The following is a 17,151-nucleotide window of genomic DNA, read 5'->3' on the forward strand; positions in this document are numbered from 1 at the left end:
TTTCCGAATTTTTCTAATTTTTATTAATTTATGTGAAAAATAAAATGAATTAGAAACACATGGGTAATAAATCAGACTTCATTCAAACTCAGTTTAAAAGTATTGAAAGTATTTTTTATGTTATATTTTCGTTTTTATTTTATTTTCCATAAAAATTGATAAAAAAATCAATCCCGAAAGTTTAGAGATTATGGTTACCAATCCCGGGATTCATAGGTATCGAAAATAACTCTGGATCCCGAGATTGGAATCCCTAGTCGCAACAAAATGCAGATATGTTTCGCCATCATCATAAGAGAATAAACGTTGTTTTCCATGTTTCAACTTCATATTTATAAACTTAATGCCTTACCTACAAAAGATGGTAACTAACATTAATGGAATTTACACCGTAGTTACACATTTTTAAAGATATTTTCTTATGAGACAATAGGTAATCCCACCAAAAAACGTAAAACGTGTATTTTTTTTGATCAATTAAGGATTTAAACCCAAGACTTAACGTGATGATAAATCAACGTACAACTATGGAATTCACGTGTCTATAGTTTTCGGATTAGGTATAATTGACTTTGGACCCTTTGGTGTAATACTATAGCAATCCAAGGGAGAAGTCCAGCCGCGATGCGTGCCTTCGCTAATTGATCTTATTTCCTCAGACAGAAGACGTTGGGCTGGGCGCGGGTAGTTCACGGCAGCACAGTGCTGGGCGGATAGCGCAGCGAGTGGCGCGACCCTATTATTTTTTTCGCTAATGGCCGAGATGTGAGTTCTTCCCCTCCGTCTGAGGTAGATTCACGGCAAACTAAATACCGGGTAACTTTATGTGAGACAGGGTTGCCAATATTTTTCATCGGATTACTATTTTTTTGTCGTCGATACAAATTAAATTAACATTCAATATATTTGTATCTTTTACAACAAAAATCAAGATCAGTTTTATAGTCACAAAAAACTATTTGATACTATGGAAAACTGTATTTGCAGGAGTATCAACTTATTGATAGCATTTACTATTTATTTTTATCTCATTAGCAAACATTAATATGATGTATCCTCTTACCTGTGCTCCTGTATGGCTGTGAGACATAATAACTTACTAAGCTTCAAAGGTCTCGGCTTTTGAGTTTTGAGAATCGATATCTCCACCGAATCTTAATGCTACATTGGTACGACCGCGTAACAAATACCCGAGTTCATGAGCGGATACAGCAGCCTTTGGTGACTGAGGTAATCACGAAGAGCCGCTTTACGAGGCTAGGACATGTGTTCCGGATGCCGCCAAAAAGTACGACACTTCTTAACTTTCTTCTTACACTTCTTACCCGACCCTTCCTCACCCTGCAGCGGTGCTACAAAAGCGAAATGGCGCGAACTTGTGCTTACCCTATGCCCCAATGCTGAGTCGTGACAGGGTGAAAAAAGAAGACACAAGAGAATGGAATAAAAATATCATCATCATCATCAGCCGGGGTCAATCCACTGCTGGATGAAGGCCTCCCCAAGCTTTCTCCAACTCTCTCGGTCCTGTGTCGTTCGCTGCCACGCATTTCCGCCGAACTTTACCAGTTCGTCAATCCAGCGGCTTTTAGGGCGACCCTGTGGCCGTTTCGTACCCCTTGGGTACCATTGGATGACGGCAATTGTCCAGCGGCCGTCTTTTCGGCGAGCAATGTGCCCCGCCTATCTCCATTTCAGCTGTTTGGCAACGTCTATTACATCGCGTACTCTTGTCTGCTTCCTAACCCATTCGTTTCTCTTACGGTCCTTTCGCGTGATGCCCAACATGCACCTCTCCATGCCTCGCTGTGTGACTCTTAGCCTTTGGACATCTCTCGTGTTGAGGGTCCACGTCTCGCAGCCATACGTGAGCACGGGTAGCACACATTGGTTGAACACCCTACGCTTAAGACATAATGGTAGGTTACTCTTGAAGATACTATTCAGACGTCCGAAAGCACTCCATCCCAGCTTTGTTCTTCGAGCAATTTCATCGTGCATGCTTCCGTCTATGGACACCTGCTGTCCGAGATAGACGTAGCTGCTGACTTGCTCGAGTTGGGTGCCAGAAATACAGATAATCGCAGGGTCCGAAAAACAGTTCCTCATCACTTTTTGTCTTTGAGACATTTGATTAATAAAATAAATAAAAATATAATTATCCGTAAGTCACTATGACGTGTAATAATACTTACTATTAAAATGTATTGTTCAAATAAACAAATAATTAACCTATTCCCAACCCATATAATAATATCGTGAAAATGGTGAACAAATAATACTTGCTTATTAAACTTTTTCATAATTAGCTCCAAATATTGTTTGTTGCGTCGTTCGATTTTTTGACTCAATACATTATATAATATTAAATAAGTTATGTATTATACTTAGTCGGTGATGTTTGTGGCACCCCTGCTCAGGGCATAATAACTTTTGCAGAGGCGAAGCAAAGGCTCTCGCTGAAGAACCCTTTTCTAATACATAAATAAAAAATGTAATAATGAGGTAAAAAGATTCCAGGTGGTTTTTCTATATACTTTGCAATATTATAGTTACCTGCACGGAATATGAAAATAGATCCACGTACAAAATAGGTTTATTTTTAAAGGCTCGCGATGAAAACTGGACATTGAAACCATAATAGACGATTGTTTTTTTAGTTTAAAATACTAAACTTTGATAGGTGTATTTTGCTATATATTGACGTTATCGTTATCATTTATCGTATCGTTATCATTTTAACACTCCAACCTTACTTTTTCCATCCAGAATCGACGCTTTTCAATTGCTTTCGCTGAGTGTCCTTATGTCCACCACGGCGTCATCCAGCCATCTCAGTTTCCTCATTGAAATAGCCCGCTTTACTGATAACTTATCCGGTATTCTGTGCACATAGTAGATCCAGCGCAATCTGTGCATTTTAATAATATCCCACGTGGGCTTTTGTCTCCAATTAAAAAAATCGGTGTGCGTACTTATGTACGCGCGTTAGAAGTTACACTTCTTTGGCGTAACAAAACAAAAACAAAACCTAGATTCTTCGACTAGCTCTTAATTATCTTGTTAAATTACACACTCAAGAAAAAGGACAGCTTATTAGAACGCCGTTGGTTTATTACGATACACTTTAACTTATATTACTAAATTATATAATTATTTATCGTTGTTTTTATTTTTAAAGTAACAACTGCCACTATGACGTTTAATAGTTTGTTTACGTAAGGAATTGCAAATGGCCGACAATAATAAATTCGCTGCCTAGGCAACGGAACAATTCTAAACTATAGTATTATTATACTGCATAATCGTCACGATTGCAATATCATATACTGTGGCGTAAAGGCAGCGTGTTCGGCTGATAACCGAACAATCAGTGGTTCGAATCCAATCGAGTGCGTTTATTTTTGTGTGAAAAAATAAATTATGTGGTACATGTCACACGCCAAAAATACACTCTGATCTGATTTTGCAAACGCGCCTAATGAAGTATAACTTCAAAAAGTGTGCCTTGCAATTATACATCAACTGCTAAATTAATGTCATTTTATTTCACTACCCTAAAGATTCTTTTCAGCACTCTTCCCTAAAAGATAATATCTATTTTTTTCTCACACCCTGTTTGACGAGTGCACAGTATCTATACGTTATATTGGGTACAGAGAATGATTTTGGTTTTGGAAATTTGGTTATCCAAAAGGAAACATCAAATCATGATGTAAGTAAGATATTATTTTTCCATAAATCTACCATCTACTTTTTCACCATCTATACATGGATCCTGAGATATAAAATTTTGCACAATGACAATCTTCTTCTTGTTGCGCCATCCCCTAGCGGAGGTCGGCCACCATCAAGGCGATCTTAGCTTTTTCGTCTGCTACCCGTAACAGTTCAGTGGAGCTGCACTCGTACCAATCACGGAGGTTCTTAAGCAACGAAATGCGGCGCCGTCCTCTGCTACGCTTACCATTGATCTTTCCTTGAATAGCAAGTTGAGAAATACTGTACTTTTGTCCTCTCATAATGTGGCCGAGGTACTGTAGTTTCCTGGTTTTGATACTACGTAGAACTTCTCGGTCCTTCCCCATTTGAGAATAACAATGTATTGTATAATAGCAGTCTAGTGCTCTTAACTTGTGATCAGATACCATATATCCAGGGAATTCAGAAATAACGGGAACTGAAATACTAACGGGTGTGAAGAAACAGGCAACCGATCTCAGGTGTGGAAGAATATGGGATAAACTTGAACACGTGTAAAGAATACGCTTGTCTTTAGTTCTGACAAATGTTTTTTTTTTATGTACTGACGCTCATTCAATGTTGGTCTATTTGAATGTTGCAACACACACTATTACACATCTGTAATGTGTGGTTCATTTTCGAAGGACACTCATACATTCAAAACCCTGCGTGGAAATGTAGTGTATCGCGGATTTTATTTATTAAGGGGGGAATGCTCGGCGTAGGTCAAAATGGAGCTTTTATTGCATTTTCAAACCATGATCCTGGACATTCCTTAAACGTTGTAGATAATCTATTTATGTAATTTTGAAGCCTTATTATCCTATATATTTATTTTAAAGATTTGATGACTGCATAAAGTATTTTTGTTACATAAAATAGTATTCTTTTAAACCTCTCGCTCTAGTGTTTTAGAATATAGTCATATTTCAGTACATGTTCAAACACGCGCGACAATATCATTTTACTCCCTACTTCAATTATAGTTTGTAAATTTATGACTACGGGCGTATGTTGTAGCTTAACCACTGGGGAATGACAAAAGAAATGGCGTATTTCAAAAAAACACTACCTTATTCTTATATTATAAGACAAGTAAACGAACATGAGCCTGATCTTTATTAAAATAAAATTACTTGACTTAATGGTCATAATATAATAACTGTGTAGATGAAATTGTACCTTACTGATTTAACTCGTCTTTATAGGTTATACAATTAATCGAAAAACTAAAATAATACTGAATAAAACGGATGGTTACCCATTTAGTTCCTTATGTTACATATCTTCTGCTTATTCTTCTTCTTCTTGGTTCCATAATGTCATAACTCACCCACACGCACAGTAATTTGTTCTTTATCAGTAGAGACATTCGCTAAATAGTTTCTGCGTTACATTCTCACAGGGAGTCTCCCCCTGCAGTACCTTAGCTATAATGTTGCCATATCTATAGAAATTTTAGAAACTTCCTACCGAAATTTGGTCACAAAAAGAAAACTACTTTGCAGAATAAGTCATTTTAATACGATATTTGTGAGATATTGTAAGTAAATATGTGAAGCTCTAAAGTAGATTTTGATAGATTATTTGCTTGCGCTAAGTGTCGCTAATAGCTTTGCCAAATCTAGATCTTTTTATTGAGTAGGCATTCAGCTTATTGGCGTTAAAGTTAACATTATTGACAAAGCTTTAAAAGTAACAGGACCAGGTTAAAAAAAATCGGGAATTTACAAGACGAGAAGAAAACTGTCGACTTTGATTCTGGATAAAACTTCTCAAATTCTTGACTAGAAATTGCAATATGGACTTTTTCAACCCCATCTGGCATACATATTTTAAACAACATCAATATTGCTCACTATCGACTACTAATAGTACTAAACATAATAGTAATTGCACCATATGACCAAATAACGTATTATTTACAAATTTTAAAAATATATCGTCTCTGTTCTGGCAGAACACACTAACTGGAGAATACTAGTTTCGAGTAATTTGACTTTGAAGTTGTTAAAATGTTTGAAATGGTCTATCATGTGAGTTTATTAAGTAATCGTAAAAAGGATGACTTTAAAATAAAGACTGTTTATTTATTAAGAAGGTGTCCGGACTGTAAAGTTTGAAATAAGGAACATTTTGGTATAACTAATTCAATATGTCATTTTTTCGAATTAGTGTCTTCTGCCAGAACAGTGACGATATATGATGTACACTTTTATTGGTCATCGTTGATAAAAAGTAATACTAACTATTTACTAAAATCGATTGCCAATTAATAACGCAATTTAGTGCCCATAGTACAGTGGTCAGTGCACATGAGCGCAATTCCCGAGAGGCGCAGGTTCGGATCCTGCTAGGTGTCGTAGTTTTTTTTTTAAATAGATTTATATATTTCTTTGCAATGTTTTCAAATTATGTATGTTATGTAGAGTCGTATTTTTTAGTTCTGACTCGTGAAATGTCGTTTCTTTTTCGTAAAAAATAAGAAGGTAAGTATATAGAAAGAGGCTGAACAAAAAATACTCCTAATAATCCGATATATTTCGACTTATATTTCTGCATATGAGTCGCTTAGAATCATAACTCACATATTGCAATTTTGTCGTTTTTTAGTTAAATATGCCAATTGATTCTAAATGAATTAATCTATATACCGAAAAATAGTTGAGTATTAAAAGTCAATTTAAACCATGTGAAAATCGTTGACAAAGTTCATTGTTGGTGTAATATGTCGTATATTTCAAAGAATAGAGTTTTGTCACCAACGCCTTCCTAACCAATCGGGGAGCTCTATTTCTCATAGTATGCTGTATATCTGCAACGTTAGGAGATTAGGTATATATATAAAAAAAAAAGTTATTCGACTCTCTCACTCATTAACATTCTAGGGAGTTCAATACTGTTCTTCTAATTACAAAAAAATAGTGCTCTGTTAGTTTTTAGCGATTATCTCAAAACTTGATTTTTGGAATATGTGAGTTATGATTCTAAGCGACTCATATTATCTTGCCTGATGTAGTTGCTATGCATATTGTATTGATTTAATTATATTAATAGTCGGAAATATTGGCTACGATACATTTCTTCGACTATTAGATTTCAAAAATAACAGTTATAACTTACTTTAATCGATATAAGCTTTTCGATTTGAATATGAACTTAGTATTTCTACTTATATTATTATTTCATGGAGTTTTTCGGATAGTATTCTGATGGGTTTATATTGCATTTAACAATGATGCACTCTGACGGGATATAACGTTATTAGTTTCTAAATGGAGTCTTTTCAACAATGTGTAATAAATACTTCAGCTAATATGAAATCTATTGTTTGTCACGTAAAATAGTGTTCGTCTGACAACACTGGCCATGCAGTACCTTAGCGGTACCAGAGCGGTACGCACGTACTTGGGCATTAATTCTGCTTAATAGTTCTCAGCTTCCCTTATGTTAATTACCATGCCGAGGTAACTTCGCACCCCCCACCCTACTTGATAGAGGGACCTTACGTGTTCAGGGGTCAAGCATTTTTTTGGTCATTAGTAATGGTAACTTGCGCTATTAAAATATAGTAATATACATTTTAATTTAATATAAGTATATGTATATATATATTTTATAATATAATATGTATATATTATATATTACATTATAACTTATATGATCGAACTTAGAGCAGACGACATAGCCAACACTAAATGTATGTTACAAAGTCTAGTGATGAGGACACTTAAATTCCAAGAAATTGGCGATGTTAACGGCCCACGTGCTCGTCGTAGGTCAAAATTGAGTTTTTATTGTATTTTGAAACCATGATCCTGGACACTCCTTAAACGTTGTAGATAATCTATTTATATAATTTTGAAGCTTTATTATCCTTTATAGTTATTTTAAACATTTGATGACTGCATAAAGTATTTTTGTTACATAAAATAGTATTCTTTTAAACCTCTCGCTCTAATGTTTTAGAATATAGTCATATTTCGGTACATAACTGTGCAGTGGTGTTAAGATTTTTACGTTTATTAATTTTTAAACGCATTTATGAAACCATTAGTATAATTTATTACGAGATAATTTTTGTAAAATATTCACGATAAAAAATTATATTGATAATCTCTGTGATCCCAAATTTGACAAGAATTAGGCATTTTATTATTCAAAAAATCGGCAAGATTAACACATTTGAAGATGATTCTAAAGATACTTATCATAATTTATGTCTTTGACCATTTAAGTGTGATAAACATCTTATGAATAATGATTGCTGTATAATAATTATTGACCTAAGAATAAGGTAGTGTTTTTTTGAAATACGCCATTTCTTTTGTCATTCCCCAGTGGTTAAGCTACAACATACGGCCGTAGCCATAAAGTGACAAACTATAATTGTATCATTTATTATGAGATAATTTTTGTAAAATATTCACGATAAAAAATTATATTGATAATCTCTGTGATCCCAAATTTGACAAGAATTAGGCATTTTATTATTCAAAAAATCGGCAAGATTAACACATTTGAAGATGATTCTAAAGATACTTATTATAAGCTATGTCTTTGACCATTCAAGTGTGATAAACATCTTATGAATAATGATTGCTTTATAATAATTATTGACCTAAGAATAAGGTAGTGTTTTTTTGAAATACGCCATTTTTTTTTGGCATTCCCCAGTGGTTAAGGTACAACATACGGCCGTTGCCATAAATTGACAAACTATAATTAAAATAGGGAGTAAAATTATGTTAACGCGCGTGTTTGAACATGTACCTAACCGAATTTTTTTTTATTTTTTTTTAAACAGTACATGTTCAAACACGCGCGTCAATATCATTTTACTCCCTATTTCAATTATAGTTTGTCAATTTACGGCTACGGCCGTACGTTGTAGCTTAACTACTGGTGAATGACAAAAGAAATGGCGTATTTCAAAAAAACACTACCTTATTCTTAGGTCAATAATTATTATAAAGCAGTCATTATTCATAAGATCTTTATCACACTTGAATGGTCAAAGACATAGCTTATAACAAGTATCTTTAGAATCATCTTCAAATGTGTTAATCTTGCCGATTTTTTGAATAATAAAATGCCTAATTCTTGTCAAATTTGGGATCTCAGAGATTATCAATATTATTTTTTATCGTGAATATTTTACAAAAATTATCTCGTAATAAATTATACTAATGGTTTCATAAATGCGTTTAAAAATTAATAAACGTAAAATTTTTTAACACCACTGCACAGTTATGTACCGAAATATGACTATATTCTAAAACATTAGAGCGAGAGGTTTAAAAGAATACTATTTTTTGTAACAAAAATACTTTATGCAGTCATCAAATGTATAAAATAACTATATAGGATAATAAGGCTTCAAAATTACATAAATAGATTATCTACAACGTTTAAGGAGTGTCCAGGATCATGGTTTGAAAATACAATAAAAACTCAATTTTGACCTTCGATGAGCATGTCCCCCCTTAAGACTGTGGTCGGATGCATGGCCCCCACAAAGGGGTGGGGGGGCTGATAGGGCTCTAGCCTGGGGGCCCGGGCTCAGAAGGGCCCGAGAGTCGACCAGATAAGTGAGATAAACACACATCACAAATTCTCTCTAATAGTAAAAAAAGGTCGCCTGCGACACTATTTTTCTTCAATACTGTTATTTAAAATTATGTGGTTGTACAATACAATTTTTAATTGTGTATCGATACTCGACAACTCCATTATGCAAATGGATGTATTAAAGTATACAAAAAACACTATAATATACACATTAATTTTACCGCGTACACCATTTAGAATACGCTACTGTAGAGCGTCACACTGTCTTTATCCTTAGCAATAGGTAGGGGGGCCCGCCAAAGATCCTAGCCTGGGGGCCCGCTTCAGGATGTGGGGGCCATGGTCGGATGAGAAAGCAAATGAAGAAAACTGTGGAATTCACACTTGGAAAGCATGAGAGAAACAAGGGTTCCATCGTTTGTTGAATAGAAGATCCACTGACCATTGTCCTCCCGGCAGATTCCCGGCGATGGAAGGCATGGACTCGCAATGGTTCCCAATTATCTGAAATTTTAAAAACAAAATAGACATAACATCATAAAATAAGTATAAGAAAAATGAGATATTGCATTGTACAGCGTCCAAACATAAAAAAAAACTGACATGTAAGATAATAAATCTTTCACAAAATATTAAAATTAATTAAGTATATTAAATTATACGGTTACCTGTAGAATTTAATAAAGTTTATATTATCAAGTTGTAAAATAGAATTCTACCAAGTAAATGCTAATTTAATTAATAAGCGTTGAATTCGTAGAGGTGAATTTATTATTTAAGACGGTCAATAACACCAACATAATATTTGTTATCCGATAGAATTTGCTTTATATGGCTACCCATTGGCCGATATAAATAGTCAGTATTATCAGTTATTTTAATAAAATTTTATTCTATACTAGCTGACCAGGCAAACGTTGTTCTGCCATATAAATTATTTCTAGTGAATATTTTGGTTGTTAAATAAAAAGTAACGAATGTATTGTAAGTGTGTGGGGATGGGATCTATGACAGAAAGAGGAATAGAGCACTGTAGACGATGACTGCCGATAAAAACAAAAAAACATCAACCATTCATTTTCTCAATTCAAAATGAGTAATGATGTTCATAATGAATGAATTACCTGTGACAGGATTTTGTTGTTTAATGTTTATGCAATATCCGTCTTGTCCCTTCCAGAAAATTAGCGGATATTGGAGAGCGTCGTATGAACGGTGTGTGTCAGCGATGAACTCCAGATTATTGTTTCTTCTTCGAATCACGATTTCTCGCGTCGATGTGCGGTCGCCAACCATGATTCCAGCAATATCGTCCACAACAGTCGCATTGAATCGACGTACGTGCTCTCCAGCTGGTGTTTTATCAGGATTGATGACAATAGCATGATTGTCACTTTGCAATTCGTGTATGTGTGCTTTGAAGAATTTCAATAATTCATTGTGCTCTTTCAACAGGGCGTCCAGTTCGCCGACGATGCGCCTGGCATTAGGCGAATTGAGGCTATTGTAGCCGCAACGTGCATCCACATGATTGATGTCCTCACCGCCGCGCCCATGAAGTAGATTTGTAAAAATGTATGTGGTTCGTTTGGCATTAGCAGCAATGAGCCTACTTTGTGGTATACTTGACCTTTGATTTTGAACGTAGAATGGAACTGTTGGCCATTTGCCGCAGTATTGTAAACTATTTCTGTTGCTCCGGACGAAGTCATTTGGAAGCATGAATTGAATGTGCGAATGGACTTCAGGAACAGGTTTGAATCTGGAACCGTGCCAATGAGCAAGCTGTTCAATGGTTCTGGTGGTATCTCAATTTCTGGTAGTTGCACTTTTCCTGATGCGCAACACATCCCGGCTGACTCATGTTTGAATTTGAGCGCATAACAATGTGGACATTCTTTGTCCATAGCACCAATCAGCACTTTTGGATGAGCGGAATATTCAATATCTGGCTCGTACTCGAATGCGAGACGAAGGAACGAAGCGGATGTAAATGTTCGATGTACTTGTTGGCGTTGTCGGTCATTTGCTCTGCGTGTGTTAACTACGAACCGGCGCGCTTGGCTCCGTTCCAATTAACGTTGTTGATTTCGTTCAGCTCGTGCCTCTTGTGATTGAGATGCACGCAATTGCGACATGCTTACACGCACGTTTTTGTTATCTTGTTGGATTTGTTCGTCTGTTCTTTCTACTCTACTACTTTGCATGTTTGTTGCTTTATTCGTTCGACGGCCCAAATGGCCCCCATTGCGTCTTGCTGGCATTGTGCACTGTAATACACGCACATAAGAATAGATAAATTAAAATAAATCGTACAAAATTTTGCACGCACTGCGTTGTGATTTGCCGAATGAAATGTCAAAATGACGCGACGCTTGTCGCGTCATTTTGATGTAGTGCCATCTGTCATTCAACAACATAAATAATTTCGTTCTGTTTGAAATACGAACGACGGTTAAATTTGTTCATACAAAAATAATAAAATCGCGATTAAAAAATGGGAGGATAAGGGTAGGAAAGTGAAAATTTGACGTTATAGGTATTTTTTATGCCAAATAATAAAAAAAATACAAAAAAAATTGTCAAAAAAATAAAAGAAAATTTTTCTAGATAGAGACACCCTAATCACCTAGCGGTATGAAATATACTTGTTGACCTATTCTCATACCTAAAAAATATACATAAAAAAATTCATAAAAATCGGTCGAGCCATTTCGGAGGAGTTCGACCACAAACATCGTGACACGAGATTTTTATATATATAGAGATAATCTTTTAGTATAAACTATTATTTTTGATCACAAAAAGCTACACAAAACCGTCTTATAAATTTGTACTGAGTCTACGTTACGAATTACGATCAACATTTTTTATGAAAACACTTAGTTTAGAAATCGTCATTCATTACATCAACTTTACTTTAAAATAGATACGTTTTTGCAAAAATAAAGTTGTGGCCTTCAGTATAGATGGTATATTATGATTTTAAAATTTGATTTTAATGACAGTTAAATAATTATTCATACAATGATGACATAATATTAGAAATAGTGACAAATATTAAACCCAAGTTCGTATTCATCCTAACGGATGTTTTCAATTGGGAATAAACCTCAGGATGAAATCGGTCATATGTCTAATTGTAACTATTAAAAGTGTTTATATTTTCGTTTATGTTAATTCAGTATACACATAATACCCGAGTAACTATAATGTGTGTGAAAACCGGGTCATTAAAAACGATTTACTCAGGTTAACTTACAAAACTCACGTCTACTAGAATACATTTTATAATTTTATCAATTTATTAACACGCTCAGTTAGGTGTGTTGTTCATATTTATGAGGCAAAATAATTATCAAACCTTTCGATATATGTAACCGTTACGCACCTCTGAATCAGAAGTATTTCAAAGAGGCGAGGTCCTTACAGCTTTATTTATTATAATTAGGGTCCTGAGAAGAAGGTGAAGGATCATCAATGGAAGGGGGGAAGGTTTATATGGGAGGGTATCCTTCTTCAACTTGCATAATATAAACATACGAACTAGCATAATGCCCACCTGAAGTTTTCGCTCGCAATTGAGCAGGGTAGGTACCCTGGCAGTCATTTCGCGTAGTAACTTAGTATCCTGCCGTCATAATGAAGAGAGACGTGAAAAACTTTCCTTCGGAGGGAGAGTTTTGGATTTTTCTAATTCAAATTGTATTATAAAACTTTTTCAAAATATAATTAAATGTGTATTTTCTCTCTCTTTGAATATTTCTTTCTTCCGGTTTCTTCGCGATGAAGTAGATAATGATGTAATATTGTAATTTAATTTTTAAAATTTTCACTAACGTTAGAAATAATTATATTGATATTAATTCTAGGAATGTTTCAAATTATTTTTTTAGACTTACGCAAAGAGAAAGTTTTTTTAATTGTTTAAATTAACAGTTAAAATTTTATTTTAGATATATATACTTACCTACATCTCAACTCAGTGGCGAATGGTGGAGGTAGGCTGTTAAGACCTGCCATACATAGTGCACATGAAACTTTGTCAGTCAATTTACAGATGGTGTTGGTTAATTTTTAAAATTCAATGAAACCCTGCGAAAACCTAGACATAATAGATAATAGTCAGAAAATACTCGTACAACTATCTATAAAATATCTAAAATTATGCAATTAAATCATACATAATTTTGGATATTTTAGAGATAGAATGTTTTTATCTATTATAATTTGGTTTAGGCATGTCTTATCAAATTTTGAAAAATGACAATATGTGCAATAAATATTCTTAATCTAACGAAAAGCAATAAATATGAAATAAAAGAGTATGCATAATTTTGTAGTATCGCCCAAAGTATAAAAAAACTATTACGGTTTGGATTAGGGAAGGTTTAGTTGAAAACGCAACCTGTAAATTGTAGTCTTAGTTAAATAAAAACAAATACGTATGACCAACAAAGTTTAATGTGCACTTTTTATGTCGGATTTTAACAGCCTACCTCCACCCTTCGCTACTGGTCTCAACTTTATGGTGATTTTTTTATTTACATTTTTATCATAATAAAAGGAGCTTTTTAATAGCAATAAATTTTTTCATTCCAAAAATTATCTGATCTGTACGAATAAAATTATAGAGTTTTTAGATTAACCTTAATTTAAATAGAGTGTTTGGTTTATATTTGCAAAATATTTAAATCTCGGAATAATACCATTTATCTCTTAATTCTCACGGAATTATGCGTTCGGAAAAAAATATTCATTGGTAAATAATTTTCTATAAACGTAATAATCAATCAAGAGAGTGTAGCTAACTGTGTTTTTTCTGTTATTTTTTTGTCGCAGTGTTCCGGAAAAATAGGATGTCCGGGAATGCTATCAAAACTAAGCATATTGACATCCACGAGATCGATGTATTAAAATACTCTGTTTTTCAGTATTTATCAGTAGAAATTATTACTCATTGTATCTACGCTCTGTATAAAAAAAACACATAATAAAACACGTATTTATCAATACAAATCCGTTAATTTAACATCCGAACAGCTGGTTCCAAACGCATGATCCACCATTTAGAACATAAGGGCCTTTTCAGACGGGACACCGGTGTCGCGCTCGTATATAATAAGGAGGCCTTTGTATTCGAATAAAGGGGCTTTTGTATTATGTTTATGAACGCCCCAGAGCTAATGAGTCAACGCGTGTCCGGTACACTTTTCCGTCGGCCGCTACATTCTCAAGCCGCCAATACACCTGTTTTTATTACCACAGCCAGTTTTATGTTCTAATTTATAACGCGAAATTATGCGTTGAGTCATTAGCTCTAGGGCGTTCATAAATATAATACAAAGGCCCCTTTATTCGAATACAAAGAACCTCCTATATTATATTCGAGCGCGACACCGGTATCCCATCTGAAACGCCTCTAAGTCCGCATACTATATTATAATATCTACACAACGTTTAAGCGTCAATTACATTGAGCTTCTTTACGAGCTGTTTGTTGGCGAATTTATAATCTGCCTGTAAAGTCGCCCAGTGTAATCATCGAAGAAGCTAACATGTTCGATGATTACACTGGGCGACTTTACAGGCAGATTATAAATTCGCGAACAAATAGCTCGTAAAGAAGCTCAATGTAATTTAAGCTTTATGTTACATATTTCTTACTATCTGTGGCTTTATCCAACTAACTTAGGTATGCTTACATACTGCAGTCTGCAATTTAGAAGAGATCTTTATTAAGCTACGTACTTTTTTCGACTTACACGAGGTATAAACGAGAACTCTGCCATACTGGATATTGAAATTAAGCGCCCTCCACCGAAACCCGCCCCGTACCACACTCGGTCTTAATCGAGCGTATCGCGGGACCCTACAATTGGTGATGTGCAGCATCTGAAACAATTGGACTGAGAGTGACCTGGAAGAAGATGCTCAAGACTTAGGTTGCTATGCTCAAAGTGAGCTCTAATTGAGTTTAATGAGTTTACTTTAATGCAAAGTACCAGGGAGAGAAAAGCACATGGAAAATACGAAAAGAAAATGAAGCAGTTGACCTGTTTGTCCCTGATAACTATCTTAGAAATAGAGAGCATCAGTTGTTTATTCACTTAAGGTGCAGAACCAACCTGCCACTGGTAATGTTGATTGGGAGGGCGATAACTATGTTCAACCAAATTGGCTTCGGGTGTTGATAATATATTTTACTTGCGTGAGGTGAGTTTAGGTGGCCGATATTTTATAAATTGTTAAAAAAAGGGTCTCCTTAGCAAACTCTATGTACTTTTTTGAACTTCTATAAGTAGATGTATAATTGTATTTTTATTGTTCTCTTTTTATATTTTAGTTTTTATCGCTTTTATTACTTTTTCTTCTTCTTTATAATAATGTTTCATGTCATGTTGTGAACGTCTTAAACTTATAATTTGTAATGTCCATAATATGTTTAAAAAAAAATGAATTGAATTGAAAAAAAATAATTCACAATCATCAAGGTTAATAACCATCAAACAGTATAGGTTATCGTTATATCAAAATATTTCTTTAGTAATTATTGTTGTAAGCCATTTCGCTTAACCCTCAATTAGGGATTGCAATACCGAATGAATATATCAATACCGGTATTTCGGTATTTATTATTGAATACCGGTATTAATACCGGTATTCGTCAAAACATGTTATAGAAATAAAAGTACCTTTCAATAAATATAACTATAAAAATATATTAAAAACACTGTTTTGTAGCAACCTATCTACATTTATTATGTTAACCTTTATAAATGTGTAAGATCATAATAGTATAGAACTGCTAATTTGTATAAAAGTACGGGTATAGGAAAATCTCTCTGAAATTCAACGTTTGTTTGATGTACTTAATGTTGGATTAATAGTTATAGAATAATTGGAAATATTTGCCACAAATGTTTTATTTTTTGAAATACATATTATGTTAATTTATTGCGACAATTTTATATATTTGAGAGATTTTGTTTTAATGTTATTTAACTTTTGTTTCTTTCAGGCAATATATTTGTATTTTGGCAGTGTAAAACTTATACATTAAATTTAATATACAATAATATAGTAGTAAGTAATGAAAAAATATCATTGAATTCATTATCAAAAAAACATAAACGTATATGTTTTTTTAATACCGAAAATACCGGTATATTGGATTATTGAAACCGGTATTTCGGTATCGATAAATAATTGAATACCGGTATTGCAATCCCTACCCTCAATACACCACAATATTATATAGTGAGTCGAACGTTAACTAACTACTAACTGCACCGCCATGAAATATAAATAACATATATAAGTAATATCAATATTTTTGGAATACGGTCCGGCAATATCATTAATTGACTGTGACTTGGGTTGTCGTGATGGATTTTGGAAAATTTACTTATTTTATATTTTCTTTTCAGTTTCCCGACTGCTTCTTAGTTGATTCGCCTTCAACAAGTTCTTCGCATCTTTTGCGAAGATAGTCATCATTGAAACATCTAGAACGATCGAGCTGATTGATTTTACAGGAATTCTAAATTGGTAAGTCATCTAATCCGACATCATATCAGCTAACTTATTATTGTTGTATAGATTGGACTATATACTAGACGGAGTCTTATGCAACTTCATTGCGATTGCTGAACGTTTTAGAGTAGTTTCAGTGACTTAACAACTCTGGGCGGATCCTAGCTTCCTTCATCTTGCCCTGTCTTGGGCCAGTATAAACGACTTAAATGGAATAGTACAAAACTTAAATCCATTAGAATTTAAATTCAAATTCTTCAAGTACCATCGGTCGATAGTATTAATATTAATAATATAATT

The 17,151-nt window shown here is 34.1% G+C and overlaps 1 protein-coding gene across 1 annotated transcript in view; it reads left to right on the plus strand.

Annotated features, from left to right (window-relative positions):
• tutl (immunoglobulin superfamily member turtle) overlaps positions 1–17,151 on the plus strand; it is a 654,981-nt gene that overhangs the window by 370,934 nt on the left and 266,896 nt on the right. The window contains exon 3 of the mRNA XM_085958137.1: positions 16,746–16,866. The gene's annotated coding sequence lies outside the window, so the exon portion shown is untranslated. The remainder of the gene's footprint in view (positions 1–16,745; positions 16,867–17,151) is intronic.

Source organism: Rhyacophila brunnea, unplaced genomic scaffold (genome assembly GCF_057557595.1).
Source record: "Rhyacophila brunnea isolate RB1 unplaced genomic scaffold, BYU_Rbru_1.0 scaffold_11, whole genome shotgun sequence".
Lineage (NCBI taxonomy): Eukaryota > Metazoa > Arthropoda > Insecta > Trichoptera > Rhyacophilidae > Rhyacophila > Rhyacophila brunnea.